Source organism: Dromiciops gliroides, chromosome 5, assembly GCF_019393635.1.
Source record: "Dromiciops gliroides isolate mDroGli1 chromosome 5, mDroGli1.pri, whole genome shotgun sequence".
In the NCBI taxonomy this organism is placed as follows: domain Eukaryota; kingdom Metazoa; phylum Chordata; class Mammalia; order Microbiotheria; family Microbiotheriidae; genus Dromiciops; species Dromiciops gliroides.
The window spans coordinates 259,954,869-259,974,169 of record NC_057865.1 but is presented as its reverse complement, the minus strand read 5'-3'; positions in this window follow the sequence as shown (position 1 = coordinate 259,974,169).

Genomic DNA, 19,301 nt, shown 5'->3' with positions numbered 1-19,301 from the left:
CTGACTCTCACCTGTAGCTTTAAGAAGCTATAGCATGGGGGCAGCTAAGTGGTACAGGGGATAGAGCACCGGCCCTGGATTCAGGAGGACCTGGGTTCAAATCCGGCCTCAGATACTTGACACTTACTAGCTGTGCGACCCTGGGCAAGTCACTTAATCCTCATTGCCCAGCACAATAATAAAATAAAAGATGCTATAGTATACATAGCAGCCACTCCCTGGTAAAATCATCTTGGCAGACAGACTAAAGCAAGTTGAGGGTAACTGACGGGCTTCAAACCTGTTGGTGAGATATGGGGTGTCTACCCCAAGTGGGTGAAGGCTTCCCCCAGTGGAATGAGCGAATGAAAACAATTTGTTCCAACTGCCAGTTGAAGGCAGCTTCAGTAGGAATTGTAGAGGGCTCAGATCTTGGTCACAAATCGAAGACACCAATGTTATCCATTGCATCTTAAATCACTGAATCAGCAGCAATCTTAACTTTTGCCTTGCCACTGTACTTCAGTGACTCTGGAAGAGAGAGTGAGGATGACTTTGGGCAACGCTACCTTTAAATTAATCCATAAGCAAGTCAAGATATCACCCCATGACGTTACTAGTTTGTGTGCTTTTCCCCCTGTAACAATGCATGCTTTTCAAGGGTAGAGACTTTGAATTCCTTTTTGTAGTGAGTATACTCTATGGACGTATTCTCCAGAGCCAGGCTGGCTACACATACCCCCTTAGGGTCCTATGGGGTGGTCCTGAAGTATTGGGGTATCTTTTCTTATTGCAATTAGCTGGCATCCTCATTCCTGATGTGTTCTCTCTACTGTTAGCCACCAGTAATGAATAATTAATTAATAATAATGAATAATTAATAGTTCCATTTAACAAATTAATATCAATAGGCTTTTATAAAGATGTGGCAATGATGAAAGTAGAAGTGTTTCCTCCCCTCCCCCAACACTTCTGAGGCACAGTCTCCTATGAGCTATCTTGTTCTCCAGGGAGAGTGGGCTCAGACTTAACAGGGTTTAGAGATTAGTGGTCCTAAAATGTTCACATCAAAATATATCATCATTTCCTTGTAAGTCCTCATCAAAGGTGCTACTGGGCTGGATCACAAAGGTAATTCCTTTTTCCTCTTGACATTGATCTCAGGCTAGCTACAAAACCCATCATGGGCTTGATTTCTGGAATCTCTCATGGCTAATTCTTCTGGCCTTTTGAAACTCACAATGTTATAGTCTCCAACTTCCACTAAAACAAACACGAGGGTAGAGAAATAAGGTTCATATTTATGGGGCCACATGTTTGCCTCAGATAGTACAAGTTTCCTTTATATGATTGTTTCCCTTTTGTCACCAGAAGGCCAATAGCCAGGAAGAAGACAGCCAAAGAGAAGTCAAATCCAGAAAGGAAAAAAGGGACCTTTTAAAATTGTCCCAAATTCTTGTCCCACCATAGTAGCCCATCAAAGAGCCCATTGATCATTACTGTATTGTTAGTGGACTGGAACCAATTATAGAATTTCTATGCATGATTCAAAATCTCTCCAAGGTACTTCTATTACATGTGATCATTACTTTCTTGGAAGCAAGTTCTCTAGCCTCAACTATGTGGGATTTTGTATCAACGGCACTTCTCAGTAGCCAATCTCCAGTGTTTAGCACAACACTTGGTGATTAAGAAAGGTTTTTGATTTATTATATCCAAACATAGTGTAAGCTTCTTTCAGTTAGAAAAGAAGTAATTTCCTGGGGCAAAGAGATAATTAGGTAACTTGCTCAAGGCCACGTAGATGAAAACCTGTGGACTTTTTGGGGTTTGTCTAAGGCAAGATTTGAAACCAGATCTTTCTGACTTCAAGTCTAGCTTTCTATCGCTATTGAGCACATATTTTATATTAATTACTATTATACAGAGATAAAGTTTGTATTCTTTTTTTTGTAGGGGTGTGTGGATATGAGAGACAGAGACAGAGAGAGAAAGAGAGAGAGAGACAGAGAGAGAGAGACAGAGAGACAGAGAGACAGAGAGACAGAGAACACTTTGATTTCCTTAGTGCAGGAATGTCTCAGTGAGAAAGCATGCTTTAACAGATGACAACAGAAGAGGTGGATAACTAACTTATAGACTTCAAGAACTGCATGGGGTACAGAGAGGCTAACTGAGTTACCCAGGGTCATGCCATCAGTATGTATCAAAGGCCAGATTCAAGTTTGGGTCTTTCTGGCAAATTGCACACAACACTGGATGTGGAGTCAGAAAGACTTGAGTTTAAATCTTGCCTCAGATAATAATCAGCTGCATGATCCAGAGTAAGTCACTTAACCTCTAATTGCTTGTGTTATTTGACAATAAAATGGGACTAATTATAGTACTTTCTTTGTAATAATAAAATGAAATAATATTTATAGAGTGCTTAGCACAATGCCTGGCATGTGGTAGGCACTATATAAATGTTTTTATTTTTCCTTTCCCTTTCCCCCTTCCTAATTTCTAGACTGGATCTTTATCCTCTGTCTACTCCATTATTCTCTTTTGGCATGCTATATCTATTGTCTAAAATAATATTATTTATTGTCTAGGTGTTTTAAAAATTGTATGTTTTATGCATAGTAGGAAGAACACTAACATCAAAAGATGTAGTTTTGAGTTCCAGCTTTGTCCTTATTTTTTGGTGTCTTTAAAAATTTTGAACTTAAAATGAACACACACATAATAAATAATATTTCCATACACAACATTAAGTGAGCCAAAAAACATATAAAGAAGTTACTATGTTCCAGGCACTGCACTAAGTCCTGGGAATACAAGTAAAATTAGCAAGAAAGACATTCCCTGTTCACCAAGAGTTTACATTCTAAAGGGGGAAGATGACACATAAAAAGAGGCTGAAAAGGAGGGAATCAATGGACTAAGGTCCCTAGTGTAGGATCATGGTAGAGAGCAGCCAAGAGAGGAATAAGACTTAACTAGTCATGGGGGTTCTGGAAAAAGCCATCCAATCAAAGAGAAAGACCAACAGGGATGGAGGATACTTACAAGTATAGAACCCAGGGCTGGAATAAGGCTTCAGGATGAAGAACTTGGGCTTGGTAGAAGAGAATCAGAAAGTACCCTGGGGAAGGATGAGACATGGCCAACCCGGGCACTTCCTTGTTGTAGGGGGAGCTCAAAAAAGAAAATTACATTCAAAGGTACAAATCTCTATTAATACAGCTTGATTTTAAGAAAAAAATATATTAAAACTTTGTCATTTGCATTGTTCAGAGAACTCAAGTCTTTCAAAGTTGTTTTCTTCTTCCATACAATGTTTCTGTTACCATATAAATCATTCCCCTGATTCTACTTATTGCACTCCATGCATCAGGCTGTACAGGTCTTCTCAGGGTTATCTGAAGTAATTACTTTCATAATTTCATAGTATTCCATTATATTCATAGACACAATTTGTTCAGTCATTCCCCACTCAATGGTTACTGCCTTTATTTCTACTTTTTTGCTATAACAAAAAAAAAGTTGATGTAAATATTTTTGTATATGTGGTCCCTTTTCCTTATTCTTTGATCTATTTGGGGAATAATCTATACACCTTTTTGAGTTCTACCTGTAAAGCCTAGAAGACAACTTTTCAGTGATGTTGTAGAGTCCTGTCCATATATGGATTAGACTAGTTGAATCTGAGTTCACTTCTAACACATTGATTTTATGATTCTGCAATTACCTGTGTGATCTTGGACAAGTTATCTTATCTTTTCAGGCTTCAGTTTCTCCACCTATTAAATGAAGTGGTTGTACTGAATGCCCTCTTAGGTTCTATTTCTAATGTTGTTCTAATGATTCTACAAACAAATTCAGAGATGATGAGACACAAAATTATAAATCTTTATTATTATTGAGCCAGTAGACATATCAGTTGAAAAATTAAGATTACTTGCAAAAGGTATACAGATAGACACAAAACAGAAACAATTTAAAGCTACATACGCATGTGTATATTCATAAGAAGATTTATGTTCAGATGTCACTTAAAGCTTGAAGAAAATGAAGATTCCGTGCTTTGACAGGCCAATATAATTGATGAATTTATTTGTTTAATTCTTTCAGTGACAATTGGCAGTGGTCCTTCCAACAGAGCTGTCAGTATGTGTTCATGTTAATTTGTCCCATCATCTAGTTGTCCTTAGCTATGCTTTTCCTGATATATCTCAGCTGACTCAGACAGAAGAGGACCCACAAAATACTGAGGAGGAGTGCTTTTCTTGGGCCAGAGTTGGCAATCAATGAAGCCAAACCACTCTGTATTCTTATTCATCAATCTGGAAGTTTTAACTGTAGGACAGTGAGGCTATCTATTTGAAACATAAACTAACATTTTCCTTCTTTAAAGATTATAGTCATTAAAGTAAATGGACATGTGGAATATTGCAGATACTGACATGGAAAATTTAATGGACAGAAAATAGATGAGAAAGCAGTATGGGTTTATAGACTAACATATCATTTACCTACCGTCATTATTATCTAAAATATCACTGCCCAAACCAGCCTTGCTACCAATATTTTGGGATCAGCAAACTTAAAGGAAATGAGAAAAAAAGATGTTTAAGATTTTTCTTCTATTTTGCAAAGGTAGTTGGAGAGATAGCCTCAGAGCCAGGAAGACCTGGATTCAAGTACGACGTTTGGTATCTAGTTGGTAATCTAGTTCAACCACCTCATATTACAGATGAAGAAAAGAATTCAAGTGGATAAAGTTATTTGCTAAAAGTCATATTGCTAGTAAATAGCATATCTGTGATTAAAATACAGATCCTCTGACTCGAAATCTAGTGCTTTTTTATTACATGACAATATCTCCCTTCCTTCAATCCCAAGCTAGGTCCCACTATCCTCTTTCTAATTCTATTTTCCTATTCATTAGCTAATCTAAGGCTATAGAAGAAGAACATTTTGGCCAGTGGTCCTATCTGCCTTTTCCCCCTCATTTTCTTCCTTCCTTCCCTCCTTCCCTCTTTCCTCCCTCCCTCCCTCTTTTGTTTTTAATTTATGGAATAAAAAAGAATTTCTATAATATATTATTATTTAAAAAGATGATTGAACATGAAATTGCAACTCTATCATGTACAATTTGCTGTTCCTTTTAAATATATATAATAAATTTATCATATAAATTTCTTTTTCCCCCTTTTTTTCTTCCCTCCCCACCTTCATGCCCTAGCATGGCTAGCATTGGACACAAATGTGTGTGTGTATGTTTAAAATCATTCTATACATACTTCTATTTATCAGTTCATTCTCTGGATGCAGATAGCATCTTCCTTCATATGTCCTTTTTATTTAATTTAGGTATATATAATACTCAAAATTACTTATTCATTCTAAGTTATTCTTTAAAAATTATTACTGTTATTGTATGCACTGTTCTTTTGGTTCTGCTCATTTGGCTCTTCATTCTTTCATGCAAATCTATCCATGTTTTTCTAAGAACCTCAAACTCATCGTCATTTTTATCTGTGATAATTCTCCAGTTCCTAGAATTATAGAATTTCAGTTTTGGAGAGGTTTTATAGGCTCTCTGGTCAGACTTGCTCCGAAATAAGCATCTCCCTTACTATGTACTTGACAAGTGATTATTTAGCTTTTGTTTGAAGGAACCTTGTGGGAAGTAACTACCACCTGAAACAGCCCATTCTATTTTTGGATAGCTCTAATTATTGGAATGGTTTTTATCCACTTGCATTGCATACAAATCTACCTCTTGGTAAAGTCTATCCATTGTTCCTAGTTTTTCCCTTTTGGGCTAAAGCAATTTTAATTTCTTTTTCCCATGTTAGCCATTTTAATATTTGAAGATAGAGGATATGTCCTCCCTAGATCTTCATTTTCTTTCAGCTTAAAGATCACAGTTCCTTCAACAAGTCCTTGTGACTCTTCATTATCATGATTATACTTCTCTGAATCCTTACAGTGTATCACTGTCCTTGTTAAAATATGAAAGTCAGTACATAATACTTTAGATGTAATGTATGATCAGGCTAGAGTAAAGTGTGGGGCTTATCTTCCATTTTCTGGGTACTATGGATCTCTTAGTGAAGACTAAGATCACTTTAGTTTCATGGTCGTTATGTTGCCTCATTGAGTTAGATTGGGCTTGTAGTTCACTAAGACTCCTAGATTCTTTTCACACAAAATGTTGTCTAGTCTTAACTTCTCCATCTTCCTTCTAGTCTTAGGTTATTTTGAACCAAGAACTGTGTTACTGTTTTGATAGTATATTGTTTTTCCAAGGCTTTAAATATTTCATTTTTTTATTTTCTTGAAATCCACAGGGGCAGCTAGGTCGTGCAGTGGATAGAGCACTGGCTGGATTCAGGAGGACCTGAGTTCAAATCCAGCCTCAGACACTTAACACTTCATAGCTGTGTGACCCTGGGCAAGTCACTTAACCCCAATTGCCTCACCAAAATAAAAAAAAAGAAAAAAAATCCACATTTTTTAATATACCTGATAATGAGGCTGATTACTCAATAGCAAGAGAGATCACACCAAATGGATTTCCCTAAAGGTGAATGCAGCCAGCTTTGAAGTAACCTCTCCTTAATGAGTAAGTTACTTCTATTGATATGCTTGATGTGTTTAGAAGTAGTTAGGGAATAGCTAAGTGCCAAGAAGTGGGCAATTATGGAGCATAATTTACATTTTTTCTTCAGTTCAGCGGGATGCTGTTTAAATGAGGAAAAAGCATCAATCACTAATATCCACCTTATATGAGCCTGTGTGGTCTGATTATTCTTTTTAGAGTTTACATATTCCAAATATTATAAAGTTAAATATTTTTAAATCTCAATGGGGAAAAGGAAACATTTTATTTTTCCTTTTAACATTGTGTTTATTTGTCAAGACTTCCTTCTCTTTGAATTAAATATTGGTCCTATTTCCTCTTTCCCTTACTATGAAAATCTTGTTAGCAACATGTCCTCAAACAAATATTTTTTGAGTAGTTAGTTTATTCTAGGAATTCTAGCAACTTGTGCTGGGACTTTGGACAAAGAAAAAGAAGCCCATGTCATAGTCTCTGCCCTTAAAGTGCAGATGTTCTCTTTCCCTGTATTGAAGGTAATTCCTTTGTGTTCCTTATATTTCTCTCAGAAAAATTTGCTTATATATCTCTAAATGCTTATTTTTAAATTTTCTATTGTAAATCATTACAAAATACCTTACCTGATTCAATAGATTTGTAAGGGCTTTGAAGGGCTTATTGCATTTTTGCACCCTGAGTGCCTAGCACACTTCTTTAGATGCTTCAAAAGATACATACTTTAAAAATGCTTTTCAAATATTATATAGTGATCCTCTGCCCACATTTTTTGTATTTCAAACAATTTTAATAACATATTCTGTGTTTGTATTTCTTTCATTTCAGATATATACTTCTTCTCTCACTCAGCGGTATCTCTTATAATAAAGAATGAACAAAGAGGAAAAATAAACACTTTTAGTACAACTAAACCACATATCAACCATGACCAAATATTATAGTGTCCCAAACCAATATACTCTCTTTGTCTGCAAAGAATGTAACGAGATACTTTTTCATACATCTTATTTGGGGCCAAGTTACTGCTTCTGCTTACTTTACTTTGCATCTTTTATATGTTTTCTGTGCTTCTCACTATTCTTTATTATTCAGCATTTCTTTTCTTTTTTCCTTTCCTTTCCTTTTTTTTTTTTTTTTTTGGTGAGGCAGTTGGGGTTAAGTGACTTGCCCAGGGTCATACAACTAGTAAATATCAAGTGTCTGAGGCTGGATTTCAACTCAGATTCTCCTGCTTTATCCACTGCACCATCTAGCTGCCCCCAGCATTTCTTACAGTACTGTAATATTCCATTACAATTTGCTTAGCTATTCTCCAATGAATGGACATGAAATTTATTTCCTATTCTTTACAACTACAAAAAGTGTTACTATAAATATTTTAGTGAATATTGGATAATTTGTATAATTCTTTTTTTGGCAGGGTAATGAGTGTTAAGTGACTTACTCAGGGTTATACAGCTAGTAAGTGTCAAGTGTCTGAGGCCAGATTTGAACTCAGGTCCTCCTGAATCCAGGGCTGGTGCTTTATCTACTGTGCCACCTAGCTGTCCCTGTTATTTATATAATTCTAAATTGTTTTCCCGAATGGACGAAACTACAACTTCTCCAACATTAAGCTATTGTGCATGTTTTCCCAAAAGCCTTCTAACATGATCTACTCCTGTTTTTTGTCATATTTGTCACCTTGCTGTGAAATTTCAGATTTATTTTGATTTGAATTTCTCTTACTATTTGTTATTACCAGAATTCTTTCATATGGTTGGCAATACTTTGCAATTATTTGGAGAATGACTTGTTTGTGTATTTTGATCACTTATCTGTTGAGGAATAACATTAATCTTATATAACTATCTTAGTTCCCTATATTTTTATTTTTAGAAATCAGGCAATTAGAAATATTTTATATAAAACTTTTTACTTTCATTTGATTGCTTCCCTTTTCATCTCTAATTGAAATAATTCTGTTCATACTGAAACTTTCCATTGTCATGTAATCCAAACTATTTTCTGTGAGCACCTCTATTTTTTGTTCAATAAAAAAAAATTCTTACACCTACCCATAATGACAGGTACCTTATGTTTCCCTTAATTTTTTTTTTTTTTTTTTTTTTAGTGAGGCAATTGGGGTTAAGTGACTTGCCCAGGGTCACACAGCTAGTAAGTGTTAAGTGTCTGAGGCCGGATTTGAACTCAGGTACTCCTGGCTCCAGGGCCGGTGCTCTATCCACTGTGCCATCTAGCTGCCCCTCCCTTAATTTTTTAAAAACAGTATGACCTTTAATATTTAGGTCACATAGATATTTTGAGTGTACTGTGGCTTGCTGGTTTAAATCTAAGTTTCACCAAACTTCTCAGATTCCCCAGTCGTTTTTATCATTTAAGAAATTCTTCTTCAAGAATGTTTTTTATTGACCTTCTATGTGGTATATGAATGTAATGGAATACTATTGTGCTATAAGAAATAATGAGCAAGCAGATTTCAGAGAAAACTAGAAAGACTTAAGTGGACTGATGCTGAGTGAAGTGAGCAGAATCAGGAGAACATTGTACACAGTAACAATAACATTGTGCAATGATCAAGTGTGATATACTTAGCTCTTCTCAGCAAAGATTCAAGACAATTTTAAAGGACTTGTGATGGAAAATGCTTTCCTCATCCAGCAGAAAGAACTGTGAAATCTGAATGCAGACTGAATCATACTATTTCTACTTTTTTTGGAAGTTTTTTTTTTACTTTTGTTCTGATTCTTCTTTCACAACATGACTAATGTGCAAATATGTTTAATGTGATTGTACATATGTAACATATCTGATTGCTTTCTGTCTTGGGAAGAGAGGGGTAAGGGAGAGAGAGAGAAATATTTGAAACTCATAATCATAAAATAAATTTTGAAAAATATCTTTGTATGTAAATGGAAAGAAATATAGTACTTTTAAGAGTAAAAAACCAGATAACTTGATAACAGATTAGATATATGGATATGAGGGTGAGAGAGATGAAGAGTAGAGGATGATATTTAGGCTGTAAATGGGATGGTGGTGATACTTTTGACTGTAATAAGGGATTTTTTTTGTTATCATTGTTTTTGGTGAGGCAGTTGGGGTTAAGTGACTTGCCCAGGGTCACACAGCTAATATAAGGGAATTCTTTTTTTTTTGGTGAGGCAATTGGGGTTAAGTGACTTGCCTAGGGTCACACAGCTAGTAAGTGTTAAGTGTCCAAGGCCGGATTTGAACTCAGGTCCTCCTGACTCCAGGGTGGGCGCTTTATCCACTGCACCATCTAGCTGCCCCCCATATGAGGGAATTCTTAAAGGGAGGAAGAAGGCTTTGTGGGGGAGATAATGAACTCAGTTTTGGACATGTTGGACTTAAAATGTCTACAAGGGCATGTAATTTGAGATGTCTGATAATTTATTGGAGTTGAAAATTTGGAGGTGAAGGTAGAAGACATTTCTTTTTATTCTGTTTTATTTATTTTCCATTTCCATTGTTGTAATCATTGTATATATTGTTTTCCTTGTTGCATTTTTCTTCACTTAGTTTTAGTTCACACAAACCTCACAATCTCTGTTCTTCATATTTATTACTTCTTACAACTCAGTAATCTTTAATTACATTAATTTCCCACAACTTTCTTAGCCATTTCCTAATAGATTTTTCATATGCTTTGCAAACTGTATATATATATATATATATGTAAATACTGGCAATTTATTATTATAGTTAATATTACAACAATTACTACTATTTTTTCTTCATTTTTTATTGTTGAAAGTGCTGCTATAAATAATTTTCTGTATATAGGACCTTTATTTTTTATCACTTAGCAATTTTCACACGCTCCTGAAGCTTGGAAAATGTCCTAACCTTATAATCATCCTCTGGTGGTGACTCTAAGAAATTAACTAAGTTTATGACAATGAACACACAACTCTGTAATTGATGTGTTTCCATCTTGTTTGAACCTGCTAAAGCTGTGCTCTCCAGTTATTGCCAAGGTCTCTTCCCTGTTACTATGTGACTTTGGAGCAGAAAGTGTATGACAACCCACATAATAGGCAATTAATAACTGTTCACTTAGTTGAGCAATTTATGCTACTGAGTTATTTCCTGACTATGTTAAAAATCCATTTTTGCATAAATATAATATACAAGTCATAAATAAGTAAATACTTTAATATTTCCAAATATTATTTCAGATGGAAAATAATGGGATATTTTGGATTATAGTATTTTTAAAAAATAGACATTAACATATATGTTCTGAATTAATTGGTCTAGGAAATTTCTTCCCCTAATGCAAATCCTGACTCATTTACCATTTATGATCTTAAGTAGTTACCTAGGGCACTGATTGAATAAATGACTATTGTTATACAGCCAGTGTGTACCAGAGACAAGATTGAAACCTAGGTTTTTTGGAACTGAATTTCATTGTCTTTAATAGTTCTCATAGTTCATCTCAAAATTCACTTCAGAGAACTAAGACACTGTGTAGAGAGCTCTGATTTTGCTCTTACGAATGTACTTACACAAGAAACATTTTCCCCCAGATTTATTTCCTTGCAAGAAATGCAGATATCATCTAACATGATCTGACATTATTCCACTCTACCTTGGGTTTGGACTCCATTGATATCTATCTTTATCCAACTCAATGAAAATTTCGGTAGCTCTTGGTCTGTGGCGTACACTTTGCTTGATGCTGTGGGAGTTGAGAAGGTTTTTACTTTTAGAGACTATCTATCTGATCTCATGAAATTTATGGTACTCACGACATAATCAGAATTGATTACCTTCTTAGAATTAATGAATGTTTCCTTTTAGCTTTAGCTCTATGATACTTTGAGTCTTATGATAATTATGTTTATGAATAAATCTCATCAGATATCTTGAAATTACTAATAGAGGGAGGGACTTCAAATTCAAGCTCCCATCTCTCCCTCCATCCACTTATTGTGAGAAAATTATTAATAATAGTTTGTTTTGGGAACTCAGAAACCCCTCCCCCTCCCAGGAACTCTGGCTGGTTTTGCAGGGCCAGACCAGAGTCAGGAGAATTTCAAAGGAAATGTAGATCGACCTTTCTTACTAACTAAAGGAAGTTAACTAACTTAAGACCACCTTCAAGTCATATCAATCATTGGACTTGAATATTACTGGCTTATTAGCTTGGATCAAGGTGGAGTGACCCACCTCTAATTGAGACAGATTAAAAACCATGGAGAGGGGACTTTCACTCTCATGACATGCTCTTCCCTCTCCCACACTACTCTCTTTTCCCCCTCTATCCTAGTTATGCAGGACTTCTTAACTTTCTGAGTCATGTGCTCTATCTCTTTACTAATATTTAATATACAATAGTAAATGTTTAATGCCCGCAAACTGGTGCAGTGGCCTCTAATTTCTAAGTAACAAATATATTATAAATTCCAGCTAACTCCCCTAACACTTGGGACAATTATAGGGTGACCCCATATAATTTTATTTGCCACATTATAAAGAAATTCTTTCATTTTGAGAAGTGGAAATGTGGGTTATGCATTTACAGAGTCATGTTTCCAGTTGAAAACTCGGTTACATTTATAGCTGCTCCCATCAGCACTTTCTTCCTTTTTATTAAGTTGTTCTCATTTACTGAAGATAAGCTCTGTCCCAAACAGCTCATGTGCAATCCAATTTAAAAGGATACAGTGAAAGAGCCAGCATCCTCTTCCCTCTCATGCAATAGTAATTGGAAAAGGGATATAAGAAGTCTGCATGAAATACATTCCTTATCTGCATGAAATGCTTCTTGACCTTAGATTCCAAATGAATGAAACCTAATTAGCTGAAGCATTCTTTTTATTATGTTTATATTATCTCTAGGATCCAATAAACTCCTTGAGGGTAGGGGCTATCTCATGTCGTATGTGTTTGTGTGTTCCTGTGTGTGTTCTTGTGTGTGTCTTTGAATTTCCACTTCCTGCCACAGTGCTTTGAATATGTTACATGCTTAATAAATGTTCTTGAATACATTTTGTTGTCTGTGTTGAGTTTAAATAGGTATTTATGCAATGATGACAGAGTAGTCACTTATTATCATTGCCTTGACACAATCTTTTCATTTTAAAATCCTATTTCAGTAATTAAAATATGTTCAAGCATAAGAAAAATAGTATAAGAAAATATATATTATTTTACCCACCATTCACTGAGAATCTCTGTCTGTCTGTCTTCTGTCTGTCTATGGGGAAATGAGGGTTAAGTGACTTGCCCAAGGTCACATAGCTAGTAAGTGTCAAGTATTTGAGGTCAGATTTGAACTCAGGTCCTCCTGAATCCAGGGCCAGTGCTTTATCCACTGTGCCACCAGCTGCCCTGAGAATCTATTTTTGCAAAGAAGCCCCAATTTAAGTTTCTGAGGCCACATATGTACATATACACAGTAACTCATTGATCGTTAGTTTTTCTTTAATACAAATTCATAGGATGAAAGGTTGAAAAAATGGGCATTTATACTCTCCTAGAAAGAATCAATCAGCCAACAAGGACTTATTAACTGTCTATTTTATCTGAAACACTGTGCTAGGGACTAAACCTGTAATTCCATTGGAATAGAGAATTCTGAGTTTGGGAAACTCTCTCTACCAATGTAGGCTGACACCTTTACTGCCATTTATAGTCTTAGAGACTTGACTGACTATAGGTCTTAGACCAGGGCTTCTTAAACATTTTTTATTTGTGACCCCTTTTTTGCCTGAGAAATTTTTACATGACCCCAGGTATATAGGTATTATAAGGACCAAATTTAGTATGGGAAGAGTTAATTGGGTGGCTCGCCATAGTATTGGGGTAAGAAAAGAAACAGCCTCTTTCAAAAACAAAACAGGTTTATTTTCTTTCTTTTTTTTTTTTTTTTTTTTTTTTTAGTGAGGCAATTGGGGTTAAGTGACTTGTCCAGGGTCACACAGCTAGTAAGTGTTAAGTGTCTGAGGCCGGATTTGAACTCAGGTACTCCTGACTCCAGGGCCGGTGTTCTATCCACTGTGCCATCTAGCTGCCCCCAACAAAACAGGTTTATTAATAGGAACACTTTAAAAACACAAGTGGGATTAATAGTGCTAGGAACAATGAGAAGGAATTTAAATCTCTGGGGTCAAAAGGCCTCAGGCACCCCAAACCTGCCTCTAGCCCAGCTAGCTCCAAAGCTAACTTTGCCTCAAAAACACAAATTCACTGCCCCCTGAAAATCTGTAACTCTACTGAGAATTAGCTGTGTAGTCTCTTCTGTTTTGGTCTGAAGGTCAAACACCAACAGCTCCATTAACTGTCCCTGACTTCCTTCCCTGTCTCTCTTAGAACACTCTCTCCTCAGACTCTAACTGGCTCTAACTGTCTCTCCCACAGGAAGGGGTGGGTGGTTCTTAGTCATGCTGAGTCTCCAATTGGCTCAGCACACCCACATGGGCTTTTCAAGCTTACACGTTTTTTAGTCTGACCATAATGAAGCAAAGATAGGGTTATGAAAACCCTAAAGTACAATTAATTCCTTACAATATATAAAATAGGTATACAAATCAAACATTTACTGCCAAATTTTTGCCAACCCTACATACATTTAGTTAGGTGACCCCATGACCTACAATTTAAGAAATATTGCCCTAGAGCAATAAGAGGTTAAATCACTGGTGTAGGGTCATGTAACCATTACTGTAAGCCAGAGTTGATACCTGAACCAAGATTTTCCTGAGGTTGGGGCCAGTTCTTTATCCTATCTTGTTCTCCTCCTCATAAGTTGTACTGGAGAAGCAAAGTTGAAAAATGAAACGCAATCCTTGCTTTGAAGGAACTTATATATCCTACTACTGGAGGCAACACAGATATATCCACACACATATCTATATCTTATAGATAGATGCATACATACATAGATTCATAGACATATATGTATCTTTATAGACATACATATATACATACAAGTATATCTAGAATAAATAAATGCAAAATAAAAAAAAGATTCATGCAAGTTAGTTGGCTATGAGGTAGTTGGTGTTAGAGAGAGGATATTAGCAGGTAGAGAATCAAAATTCAGTCATGTAAAGAAGATAAATTTTCTCCACATGATGTCTACCTATACCTATATATTTTCTTTCCTGTATTCAGGCAGGATATTCGAAGAATGCAGAAATAATCTGCCCACCCAACCTTATCTGGCTGAAATGCTCTGCTCCCATTTCTATCAGGGCTTCCATTTCTATTGTAATGGTTTCCTTTTATGCTCTTGACTCTATCCATATTTGAATGTGTTCATTTTTTATTTTCACCAGCAGCACTTATTAGAGTGCTTTAAAAATAATGAGTGCTTAATAAATGTTTCATTCATTCATCATCCATTCATTTATTCATTTACTATTTAAGGGAGAAGTGGACTTCTGGCAAATTTATGGTTAATTTTTCCATTGTAGGTAGAAAAATATATCAAATACATTAACTTGAACTTGCTACATCAATTGTGTTAACCAGACAGTTGCTAAGTTTGTCCTTTGCTCTGGCCCATTCAGACAGGTTGAAAATGGACTCCAGAGTATATCTTCTTTCTCTACAGGGGAGTGATTCTATTTTTCTCGGTAAAATTGAATTTCATTTTAAAGAGGGGTCTGTGATGTTTCATATTGTCAAAGAAGCACTCAATCCCATTCAGAAAACAACATTATACAGTTTCAATATGTTATTTGTGTTATATTGCTTATTCTCTTCCTATCAGAAGATTAATTATGAGCAATAAAAATCACCTCCGACTTTAATCGGACTTACTGAAATCATTGAAAGTTCCTTATTATTCCCCTTGAAATGACTTCATGTTCTTAGCTTAACAATAAAAATGAGAATCACCTCTTATCCCATACCAAAAGACTATATACTTCACAAAAATATCATGGCAAAAAAAAAAAAGATGTCATACTATTAAAAAAAAATAGGTAGCATAGTTCTCCTCCCTTCTTTCCCCAGATAATGAGAGGGCTATCGACCTGAACTATTGACTATAGTCAGACATTATTGATAAATAAATTAATTTTTTATAGAACTGCCTTTTTCTTTATTTTTCCTTCTTGTAAGAGATGGGTGGGGAAGCTGGGTGCCACAGTGGATCGTCCTGGGCCAGGAGTCAAGTCAGGAAGACTCATTTTCATGAGTTCAAATCTGGCCCCAGATGCTTACCAGCTGTGTGACCCTGGCAAGTCATTTACCCCTGTTTGCTTCAGTTTCCTTGAGCTGGAGAAGGAAATGGAAAACCATTCCAGTATTATTGCCAAGAAAACATCAAATGGGCCAAAAAAGTGTGAGTCAAGACTTAAATGACTGAACAACAACAACAAAAAAAGAAATGGTGAGATGGTTTTCTGGGTGGGGAAGAGGATTAGGATGTATCAAGCAGTGAAGATGATGTAAAAACAAAAGATATCAATGAAACTAACTTTAAAAATATAAAAAAGGCAGTAATGGAAAGAGAGCTGGTCAAAGGACCTGACTTTGAAAACTGACTCTGTTATCAGCGTGACCTTGGGCAAGTCATCTTCTTGGGCTCATTCTCCTCATCTGTAGATGAGATTGCTCTAGAGACATTCTAAGGTCTTTTTCAGCTGTACTTCTGTAATGTATGAAAAGAGAACACAGTGAAAAGACAAGGCAAGAAGCCTAATATATCAGTCAGAAAAAGCTGATAGAAAGAATGACTATGTAACTAATACAACAAACACTTATAGTAGCATTTTTGATAGCAGCAATTTTATTTATTTTATTTTAATTTTTTTTTGCGGGGCAATGAGGATTAAATGACTTGCCCGGGGTCACACAGCTAGTAAATGTCAAGTCTCTGAGGTCAGATTTGAACTCAGGTAATCCTGCAGCTAGGGTAGATGATTTATCCACTGCACCACTTAGCCGCCCCGACAACACACACTTACAAGAAAAGCCTTGGGCTTGTAAAAGGGAGCCAAGTTGTCCAAAAAAGGTCTGAGGCCTGGAATTGTGCAGATTCCAGGATGATGCTATTGTTGTTTGTTGTTGTTGTTGTTGCTGCTCCTGCTGTTGTTTGTCTTTAATTCTCAAAGAGGACCATGACATTAGGGAGGTATTGTCATGACTTGCAGTGAATTGGATTCAAGTAAGGCAGGGCTGTGCAAAGTTACCAGTCTTACTCTTTCCTCTAGAGCCATGTGGATCCAGTGGCAGGATAGTGATCAGGACAACTAAAGAAGGCCCAAAATGCAGAGGGAGACCTTGGCTTTTTTAAGTCTTTCCTGGGTTTCAGTTTGCCTGAGGCAAATTCCATTAAGTGATTAAGGCTAGTTAAGAAATGAGACAAAGATTGGCCTTTGACTTAGTCCAAAAGAAAAATAAAAAAAATAAAAGTCCCGATCTATATCTTGACATGGGACCCAGATATCATTGGAGTAGAGAATGAGGCTGGCGACTTTGCTTCACTCACATCCAATTCACCTCAGATTCCAGGTATAGAAAAAAAAGGAGAGTAAGGGGCTATCTGGGAAGAAGCCATGAAGAAATGGATGGGACTCTGATAGACTAATGTTGACCAAGTGGAATTTTAAAATGCCTAGACAATTCAAGGCAAAGAGTGACCAAATAGATAAAGAGTGAAGAGTTCATGAACCAACCATCATGAGATGTGGAAGCATGAAAAACTGGTGGTGTATATAAAGGTTCAAACTATAGGACTAAAAATAGGGAGATATCAGGGACAGACCGGTAACATGGAAACTAGAAGAAGTATGTGAGCGGATCTCCTGTGGAATCATTTAAGTAAGGCCATATACTGCTGCAAGTGCCCTTATTGGTGTTGTGAGTTTTGTTTCCATAGAGCCAGTGACTGATTCTCTGGGAGAGGGAGAAAAAATAGTAAAATCCATTTATTAAACAGATTTGGACCAATCAATCAATGGAAAAGCATTTGTTAATGAGTATATGCAAAAAATATACAGATTAACTTCAGGGTAAAGAGGAGACAGGAAGCCCTGACAACTGGGTGGCATTGGGAAAAGTCTAATGCAGAAGGTGGTACTTGACTTGATTTGGGATTCTATGATGCATTATGGGAATGAGTACCCTTTCTCTTCTTAATATGACTAAAAATTAATTTGCTCAATACTAAACAACTTTATTGAAACTGTTTTCAGGGCTCTGAATATAGTGAGAAAATCAATAGATAGGATTCAAATTTAGAAAACAAAAACCATATAAATTATTATTAGCAGGAAGCCCACAAGTTTGAATTAAGCCTATCTATTAGACGGGAGGACTTTAAGATATTGAAATGATATCCTGACTATACTACAGTAAAATCAAAATTGATGGCCACAGTGAAAACACTGAGGCATTGCAATTATTGAAATCTGGATCGATCATGAAAGAAAGACTAAAATATATTCAGTATACTGTGAAAAATATTTTTTCACCACTGTTTCCTATGGAAAACAGTGAGAAATTCACAGAACACATCAGAGGGTAGTTAGAAAAACATATCATAATCAGGATATCATTTTGATAAAGTCCCCCCTCTCTCTCTCTCACTCTCTCCTTTTTCTCTTTTCTTATCTTCTCTCCTTCCTTCCTTCCTTTCTCTTTCTCTCTCTCTCTCTCTCTCTCTCTCTCTCTCTCTCTCTCTCTCTCTCTCTCTCTCTGCAGGGCAATGAGGATTAAATGACTTGCCCAGGGTCACACAGCTAGTAAGTGTCAAGTGTCTAAGGCCAGATTTGAACTCAGGTCATCCTGAATCCAGGGCCGGTGCTTTATCCACTGCACCACCTAGCTGCCCCCTTCCTTTCTCCTAAGAATAATGATTTTCTGGTTTACTTGCTATACATTTTAGAGCCTTATACAAGCTCTCTATTTTTAGAAACTTTCACGTGATACAGTGTAGAATACCATAGGTATTTCAAGATAAGCATTACCTTTCTTTCAAAAGAAAAGCATACATAGTTTCTCAGAAATATACATATTAGTTTAATGTCCATCAAGTGGCTAGTAGATTGTTGCCCAAGTTGATAGCTCTGCTTTCAGCCTAATGATTATTTTCTTTAATCAAAGGATTTTTGGGAGATAAAGGAGGCAATTATCCTTGGGAACACAAGCACAAGAATGCAGTTTATCACTTTATGAGGCTTAGTAAGCACTGTGGCAATGCTCTAGAAGCCTATAATGAGGACAGTAGGGATACATGAAATAAATACCCCCTCATGTTGAACAGAGGTATTGACACAGATGTGATCTATTCATTTGCTGATCTTTGATGGATATTAGCCAGTTGGGTTGATGAGCTTTAGCAATGACATTGCCATCTTGCTATTGGCTCTCATTAGCAATCCCCTTAGTTTAAGAAACATACAAATGGTTCATTTTATCTTCCTTGATTGGACTGAGTGTATAATTACATGCAAAGACCTTTACTCTATTTACAAATTAAAAACAAGCTTTAGACTTCCAAGTTGTCAAATAACCCAATGTAGCCACTGAAATGAGTTATGGGCATTGGGATCACAGAAGTTAAGAGTTGGAAAGGACATCAAAAGTCATCTATTCCATACTATATTTCTACATATGAGGATATGACATCCTACATCTGAGGATATTTTACAGGGTACCCACCCAGGATAATGAAAAAAAAAATGAATATAGATCTTATTTTCTCTTGACAAACTAAATCAGTTAA